Source organism: Cupressus sempervirens, chromosome 1 (genome assembly GCF_028749045.1).
Source record: "Cupressus sempervirens isolate cs-2001-9-10 chromosome 1, ASM2874904v1, whole genome shotgun sequence".
NCBI lineage: Eukaryota > Viridiplantae > Streptophyta > Pinopsida > Cupressales > Cupressaceae > Cupressus > Cupressus sempervirens.
The window spans coordinates 562229927-562239299 of record NC_143118.1 but is presented as its reverse complement, the minus strand read 5'-3'; positions in this window follow the sequence as shown (position 1 = coordinate 562239299).

Sequence of the window (9373 nt, the reverse complement as noted above, 5' to 3'; positions counted from 1 at the left end):
TGTGGTATCATGATGTTGTTCTGTGATTACCTTAAGATGTATGTAGAGATTGCACTGTGTATTATTATCTTGCTACATTGGACTAGGTTCTTATAGCAGTGGTTAGTCATGTATTTGACCATGTTCACATACATGTTTTAAGTGCCCTTTTATGTTGTTTAATCAACCATTATTAAATGCATAAATAATTTGAAATGAATTATCCATGTTAGATTACTATGTTGTTCAGTTGATCATATATGTATGATGATTCCTTTTTTGAGATGACAACATGTTTTATGATGATATCTAGTTATCCTCTTATTACATTTATATGTGGGATTCAATGTTATGGTTATTTACTTCACTCTTGCTTTGTGATGCTTTATGCAAAAGTGAGTGATGTAAATGGATTATTTCATTATAATTAAATAAATGGTTAAATTAGGTTATTTAATGCATTTATTGCTTTGACTATGTTATTATATACAATTGCACTTGATTGTGTGTTTTAGTGTGCATGATTTATATCCCTAGCAATGGCACATGGAGTTAGTGATGCAACTGTTCATATTGAACCAACGTCATCCCTGTATGGTCAATGTATCCTATTTAATTATTTAAATTAAACCTTCTCGTCATTTAATAAATCTAGACTCATTTGCATTATGTGATTAAATTTGTGAACATGTATGTGCATTTAAAGGTTCACAATTATCGCGAAAGTTATTATGGAATTCTATGATTTTAGTTTAAGGGAATTTTTGGGCTTGATTTTAATTAATTTTAATTCTTGAAAACTTTGTCATAGATGAATTCCAAATACTTAGAATAACACATTTTCATTTGGGTTGATTTAGGGTTTAACTAGGTGACCTAGTTATTTATCCTAATTGATTATTCACTCAAAAAGTGAGGAAAGAGAAATTTTATTCCTCACTTCTCACTTTTCAATTAGAAAGTTTGAGAGTAAAACCCAAAATTCTCTCCATGAGGAAATGTTGTTCTGTTCGCTGTGGGAGCTATGGGTGTGGGATCATCGCAAGATTGGTCTCATTGGATCCACCTTAGGGAGACCTTGGATTGTGGCAACTTTCAATAGTTTTTGTAGGGTTTTAATTTTATTGCTTGTGTTTTCATATTTGCACTTTTGGCTACGAGGTAGGGTTTTCCTGTTTTATTGTTTCAGCTTTGTTTCTACTTTTGTCTTTGGTATTCATTTTTTAGAAGCCTGAGAACTAGTGTTCCCCTCCGTTTCTGTATGCTAGCTCTACCCGATTGGGCGGGTGTGAGCATTTCCCTATTTTTTGGGATGGGGGTTTGGGGTTTTACACTGTTATGCTGGCCATTTTTGCATATAGACTCCAAACCCAAATTTTATTTGATATTCATGGATTTTGTGCCCTTAGACCAAATGGGTTTTAGTTTTGAAGTTTTTGAGTTTTGAGGTTTTTGCCTCAATTTGGGTGTCACCTAGTTTTCTCAGCATGGTGTTGGTCATGGATTTAAATTATCAGAAGGATGTCAATCCAACCATTGTTGCATCTTTATATTTTCATTAGGATGCATGACGCATCTGTACTCCTGACTTTGGGTTTGGTTGAGTGATTTTCTATCTAGTGTTATTGTTCTAGTCAAACCCTTGTTGTTATTTTGTGGACACTAGGATTTGTGCAGAATCCATGCTCCCAGATTGAGGCTGGTTGAGTGAGTTCATTAAAGGTTAGATACACATTGTTAATGTGACATTATTAAGGATTTTCATTAGAGATCATCTAGACCTTGTTCACTCTTTGAAACTTCTAAATAATGGCCTGCTCTAAAGGACTTACAAGATACTCAATAGAATGTTACAATATATGGTTTCAAAAGATGGTTAGGTCCACCCGATTAAGAGATTTTTCTACTATAATGATTAGAGAGTAAAAGTGATATGATCTGTTAGATTTAACACTACCTTGCTTGTTTAGATCTTTGTGTCACTCAATCTTTATCTGATCTCTTACTGGCTAATTCACACACTTTAGACATCAACTTTGCACTTCCCTTGCTTGATCTTCACAATACTATTATGCTCAGTTCTCCTTATGACTATCACTTGCTTCATAAAGTTGATTAGAGACAATCATCTCAATCAACAACAATAAACATCATGTTCATCCTTTAAATAGATTTTTTTTCCATTCCTCTAGAATCTTCCAAGTTTTCCCACTTAATCACAATCTTTAGATCTTCATCGGGTTCATGTTCATTGAATCTAGACACTAAATAAATATACTTCCACCTTGAACTTTGTGCTCCATTTCCAACTGTTAAATCTCCTTCATCATATCTTCTTTGAATTTCTCTAGTCATTGATATCATAACAAACTTCATCCTTATCTTTGAAACTTCTCAAAAAATCTTTATTTTTATCAAATGTCAGCCTCAAATTATATCTTTTCTCAAACTATTTTTCCTTTTCATGCTTGGTTAACATTATGTCTTGCTAAATCAATAGTAGACTCAGTTAACACTGAAATTACTTAGTTGACACTACACATTCTTTATTTCTTCTTCAAGGGCTCGGTGACAACTGTAGTAACTTGGCTAATAATGTATTCCTTCATTCACTGACCAAAATGTCTTGCTTATACATGACTCCAACACTTAATAAAATCATGTAAAATAATCAAACCAACATTATACTATCAAAATCTAACTCATTCAAGTGCCCATTGAATACCATACACTTATCAACACTTACATCATTGTACCTTCTTCAAATCCTCTTCATCAATCACATGAAATGACACTCTATTGAATTAGCATAATGTATAACCAACTATTGCTTGATATCAATGAAAACATAACAACTAATATGACTCTTTCACATACATTAACAACATTATCAGTTGGGGCTAACACTTTTCATTGAGGATATGTGATATGATAAGAAACTCTAGATAAGTTATGAACAAACCTTCAGTAATAACCAACCAACCCCATGAAATTATGGACTTTAGACACATTGGTGGGTGTAGGCCAATCCACCATTAGTTGAGTCTTAGTTGGATCTATTGATATACCATCACCTAAAATCACACCCCATTACTGGACCTCTGATTGAAAGAAGTCACACTTTTTTGCATTGGCTTACAACTAATTATCTCTAAGACATTGCAAAACCAAACATAGATGTTCCTTGTGTTCTTCTTATGATCTAGAATAGATTAATATTTCATCCAAAAATGATAAAAAATCTATCTAGATAGGAATGGTATACTCCATTCATCAGACACATGAATACTAATGGAACATTTTTCAAACCAAAAGGTACCACTATGAACTCATAGTGTCCATAAAAGTCATGTAAAGTAGTCTTATGAATATTTATATTTTGAATCCTCAAATGATGATACCCTTGTTTGGGATCTATCTTCAAAAACACCTTATCTCCCTTTATCTGGTAAAAAAGATCATCAATTCTTGGCAAAGGATACCTATTATTGATTTTTACCTTGTTCAACTATTTATAATTAGTATGCAAGCATAAAGATCCAAGTTTCATCTTAACAAAGAATATAAGTGATCCCCATGGGGAAACACTTGTTTGAATGTAACCCTTTAAAAATAGATCTTCTAGTTGGATCTTAGCTCACTCAAATCATGAGTATCCATCCAATAAGGATCTTTAGAAATAGTTTGTTGTTGTGGAACAAGATCAATCCAAAAATCCATGTCATGCTTTTGTGGCATACTAGGAATCTTACTCAAAAAACATTTGCATACTCTTGAAGAATACGATGATCAAAAATCTTATCTTGGGTTTTGACTTCATTAAGATCATTCATAGTCATAACCAATATTTGTTATTCTTTCCACATGCATCACTTGAGCTACTTAATTGTTATCATACAAAGTGATACATGATGTTGAATGCCCATAACCTCCATTTCCTTGCCAATATCATTCTTGCACTTCACATTTTTTCACCTACAATCAATGCTAGCTCCATGAGATCCTGACCAATCCTTCCCTAGGATAATGACATATGATCTCAAGTGAATTACGTGAAGGTGTACTAAAGTAATGGATTTTCCCAAGTCTAACTCACACTTATTCACTATAAAATATGTTGTCACCCTAGCTATAGAGGCTACCTCAACTTGTCAACCTATGTCTTGATTTACTTCCACCAACCCATATCAAAATAGGAGATATAAATGAATTTGTAGCACCAAAGTCAAATATAATAGAAAGAGAATTACCTTGAATAACACCTGAAGTCTCCACAATTGTGCCTTACTATTCTGCCTAGCGATGATCCACTATTGTGAATACTCTATGAGGTCTTCCAATATCTACATCTATAGGCTTAGAAGTTGTAGGTCTCTCTCTTGAATATTGAGAGGCTTATTGAGAATGATTCATTGTATTATGTCCAAAATAATTACAAGAGAAGCAACCATTGCCTCTACCAAATCCTCCTCTAATGAAGGGTACACTGGACTACTAATAACTACCTCTACAAGTAAGTGGTTTTACACTTTGTCCATGATGACTAGGTGGATTGTGTCTAGTGTGCTAAGTGTTTTGAGAGTTCTTTAACTAAGAACCCCCATTCTGAACTAGTAGGACAAATCTCTTCTGATGTTGGTTTTATTTATTCTTGAAAATGTTAGGAGTACTTCTTGCATTACTAGTCCCATGAGATTGGTTTATCTATATACCTTGATTATGAATGAATGTCAGTCTAAACACCTACTTGACCACCTTGACCTATAGCCAAATTATATTCCACCAAGGTATCTTTAGTATCTTTGAAGTTCTTTGGTTCAAAAACTACAACTTCCCCAATTATATGACTAGTAAGCCCCTAAAGGAAATGTTGAACCATAAGAGAAGAGTCACTAGCAAAGCCTACATACTCCTTGAGCTCAAATAATCAACATTCATACTCTTACACTGACATAGGCAACTAATGCATATTATGGAACTCATATGTGCATGCATGTCTCCACTAATTATATAGGAAGTGTTCTTTGAAGTTATCGACAAACAACTCCCAAGTAGTATTGTCCATTGTAAGTCCAAGATTCTTCTCCTCAATATTCTACCAAGTTACTAAAAAATTGGATCGGTGCATGATGAAACACCTTTTGTTGACATTACTATCAAAGGGATACATAGCAAAGCATGAATCCAAAGTAACAAGCCAATTCTTTGCCTCACTACCACTACCAAGACCATGAAAGGGAGGGGATCATGTGCGGAGGAGGTCTCTCATCTGATTAGCCACAAAGACTCCCAAATAAACTATAGTGTTCCTCCTCCTAGTACCAATATCTCCCTATCTCTCCTAATCACTAGAATGATGGATCTCACCCTAGTTATGTCCATTAACTCCTAGTAGTTTCTCAAGGATAACTTAAAGTAAATCTATAGTACCCAATTGCTCTTACTCAACACATTGCTCTCCCTCATGCTCATCCATATTTTCCTCATGTATACTATTAGATCTAATTTTCAAGGAATGACTGAGGTGTCCATGCCTTCTACAACCTATACCATGATTCACACCATGACCTCTAGTTGTAGATCTAGTCCACGTAACCATATTTCCTCCAACATTAAAAAATGAGAGGAAATGATAACTCAATACAAGTTAAGAAAATTAAGACATGATAAATAGTGATAAAGCAATTTCTAGAAAACAACATAGTTTTATGCCTCAATTTTGTTTTCAAGTTTTTAATTGTTTAAAAATATAGTAGGTGTACAATACTCCTAGAGTTCCCAATTTAGAAATTAGTGATTTAATACAAAGTGTAACACCCCACTAGGGAACCTAGGAGAGATTAACCTGAACAATACAACTAATTTTACTGATACTTTGTTCCTTAAAATTTCAAAAATAATAATGTAACAACAATAATGTAGAAGCAAGTAAAAATAAGATTATACATACAATATAACTCAAAACATAGATTACAAATATCAAGGGTTCCATAATTTAGAATTATGTATATATTAAACTCCACTAAGTACAATCATGAAAACACAACTCACATAATGTAGGTGATTAACCAAGAACATCATCACATATGATAATACTGAATCCAACTAATAGAATATTAACATACATGAAAACTCGACATCCATTGCACATGTCATTGGGTATGAGATACACATTAAAGTATATATAAAAATATCTTGAAAAGGTATTAAAACCAATACATAAGAATGAGATGATAAGATAGAACATGCCTCTAAAGATGAATCACAATAATGTAATTTCTACAAGTATCATCCAACACTAGAACAAGTAGTCAAATATATATCTCAATGATAAAGGTGACACACCACCTGACCTCATGGAACCCAAAGAAGACCCAAGCCCTCTATGCTAAGGAGATAAAAACAAACTCCATACAAATATCAAACCATAAAACCAATCACAAAGATCAAGGATGGAATCTTAAAAAACTATCTAACTCAAGATCAATACTCAATTATATAGGTAGTACACACTAATCTTGAGGCAACGACACATGTTAGAAACCTAGGATGTATATAGGGAAGTGTCATCAAATGATCCAAATCTAAGGTTACTCACTAGCATCTCTAGACCCCATCCCTCTAGTGACTCTATGTGACACTAGAAATCCTTTCATATAGATAAGGATAACGACTATGCAAGATCTCAGTCGAGCATCATCTCAAGCTCCATCCTAGTTTGGACTAGCACTCAAGGCATGGGAGAGGAACTACACATCTTAGTAATGCACTTAACCACTTGAATAAAATTTATTTATCACCCTTTTAATTACTTATAATGGGTTATCTCAGTGCCCACTTTAGGCCTTGACCCCCATTGCAAGCCACTCCCATCTATACACCTAGATAACCTACCCTAAGTTGATAATTCATAAAGAGTCTCATAAATTAAATTAAAGCAATAATCAAATATGACTCCATAGAGAAGGTAATTGGACATACACAAGTTGTCAAACCATAATTCTCATGAGTAAACATGGGTCGTCAAACCATAATACAACGAATCCAAGACTGGTCCTCGAATTGTCACATAACACACTCTCAAAGAGTACAAAATACATGAGCTTAGAACATTGGTTGGGAAAGAGTAATCATGAGATAAACATCAACATAAATTACTTCATATTATTCATAATCACATAAACTAGACACTCCCAAAGTCCTTGTGTACAACCCCTATAGCCATCATAAACTCTGTAATAACCCACATCAAGAAGACTATGAACATATATACAACCACATAACTAGTCTCTAATGATTAACAATTTAATTATTTTTTAAGGTTTAATTTGACCATACAATATTTTGTTTAATATTTCATGATTTTAAATAATTTACAAATGTGGAGTTTCGCCAAATTCTTGTTGTATCATAAAATCTACTAATAAAATATATTAATTCTTTGATTTATAAATTCATTAGTTAAAAACCCTTCTTGTTAATTTTTTTAATCTATATTCTATTTAAATATCATTAAAATAAATTAATCAAATATTCAGATTTGAAATTAAGCATAAAAACTTAAGTTTATTACCTTAGTAAATATCCTCTTCCGCCCTCATGTTGCTATAGGTAGGGGTGGTGCCCATGTCATCTTCTTGTTGTAGGCAACAACGCATTGTTGTTGTGATAGTAGTTGTGATTGCAATGACATGCAAAGTCATCAGGGGGTGGGGTTAGAACCCCCACCCCACCTCATTATATATATATATATATATATATATATATATATATATATATATATATATATATATATATATATATATATATATATATATATATATATATATATATATATATATATATATATATATATATATATATATATATATATATATATATATATATATATATATATATATATATATATATATATATATATATATAGATGAATAGTCCCTTTTCTATTAATTATAATATTAAAGTTACATATTCACAAAAAAAGGTTGAGGATACAAAGATCACCCTGTGAGAGTTCTCATGGCTCAAGGTCGGAAAGCTAGCAATTATTCATAAAAAAACCAGATAAATTGCCCTCAAGATAAATTTTAAAGCCATTCCTATCCTAAACCTAATAGGATAAATTTTCTCTAATAGTTAAAGTTGATATATTTATTTTTAATAGAAACAAGAAAATATTATTCCTATGAGCATACTAATAAAGGTTTTTTGAACCCTACAAGATAAAATATTCTTTTTTTCCATTGAGGTTTTCTTATGAGGCTTTATTTCCTAACATTTTCATGCAAACCATGGAAAACTAAATCAATCAATAACATGAACAAACAAAAATCAACCAATTCAGACGCAAGGTGGACAATCTTTAAAAAAAATATCAACATGGATTTTCAAACCCTACATGTAATCACAATTGAGTTGAACAACAAACAAGGCAAAAACTACAAACTCCAAATTCTAGCTTTGAAACAAGTCTCTAACTTTGTACCAAAAATAATTATTCAACCTAATAGAAATAATAACACAAAAAACCTCATATAGAAAAAATCCACCAGGTTTTCTACAATTAAAACTCGACCTTTAAAAAGAAAAATATAATAATTTAATTCTTAAGTTAAGTCACTTACTTCTTAACTAAGAATTAATTATTAATTCTTGAGCATTCAAAACGTATAATTATAACTTAATTTAGAATTAAATTTTTAGCATAGTAGTATGGAAGAATTTTGACCAATTATAATATGCAACTTAATTTTTTTAAATCAATTGGTATTATTTGTGCAACTTAATTTTTGGCTTTTCATTTAATAATTAATTATGTTTTTAAGTTCCACAATTATACTTTTAATTAAGTCTTATACATAAATACAAGTATTTAATTAATTCATCACACTTGAATGTTCTAACATTTAATACTCCAATAATCATAAGATTTAATTATTCCTAAGTCATAGTTAATCTTAATAGATTCATTTCACCAAGAAAATATAATGCAAAACTCACATGAATAAATCACATAAAAAAAACTAAAAAGACTTGCATGCTCAAGGTTAGGTTCATGAGTTCATGTCACCTTGATGAATTCAAATAGGTAGTTAGTCAAATACTTGTGCATATTTTAGGATAATGATGACTTAAGATAGGATTTGAGTCTATATATTATCTCCCTTCTTACCACTGAGATATTATGATAAGGCACACTCATCTGGGAAATTCAAGGAAGTTGATGCTTGGTACATAAAAACCTACATAAAAGACAAGCATATATATATATATATATATATATATATATATATATATATATATATATGTATATATATATATATGTATATATATATATATATATGTATATATATATATATGTATATATATATATATGTATATATATATATATGTA